Here is a 655-nt window from a genome sequence, read left to right as displayed (position 1 = left end):
TGCCCCCCCCCCTCCACACACACACACAGACATTGCCACCCTCCGGGAACTTTCGATAAGAGACAAGAGTGAGTCATCCTCTACCCCTCTGTTGGCACATGTAGAGATGCAGGTGACACGTTTGTTTTAAGCGGAGTTTGTAATGAAGCGTTGTCAAGCAAACAACACGCTCTTTTACGTCACCCGAGGTCTGGTCACATTTCAGGAGTCCACAGGAGAAATGGCTGTGGCAACAAAATGAAAACCTGTAAAGATATCTATTATTTTAAAAACCTGTGGACTCTTAACTTTTCTGTTCGACTGTTGGTTGATTATTTTTGTTTTATCTAACACTCAACTAACGATAATACCAGTCAAACAGAAATCTAGCTATGAGTCTACCGGCTTTTAAAATAGACGTCCACCTTATTTCCATTTTTTGTGTGACTTTGCCGTTTATTGTTCATAGGAAATGGGGTGGGGTAAACTGGTGGAGAACGTAGGTTTCTTTATCGTACAGCTTCCAGTCTAAGTTGCTGTTTATGTTTAGTCTATGCTGCAGACTTATTTAAAGTTAACAGCAAACATCGTTTATTTGTCTGTTTCTTTCTTTGTTCGTTTCCTTGTTTTGCCTTGTTTTGTCGTTGTTGTTACGTGTGTGTGAGTGTGTGGGGGG

Source organism: Aplysia californica, unplaced genomic scaffold (genome assembly GCF_000002075.1).
Source record: "Aplysia californica isolate F4 #8 unplaced genomic scaffold, AplCal3.0 scaffold00229, whole genome shotgun sequence".
Taxonomy (NCBI): domain Eukaryota; kingdom Metazoa; phylum Mollusca; class Gastropoda; order Aplysiida; family Aplysiidae; genus Aplysia; species Aplysia californica.
Note: the sequence above shows the minus strand (reverse complement) of the source record.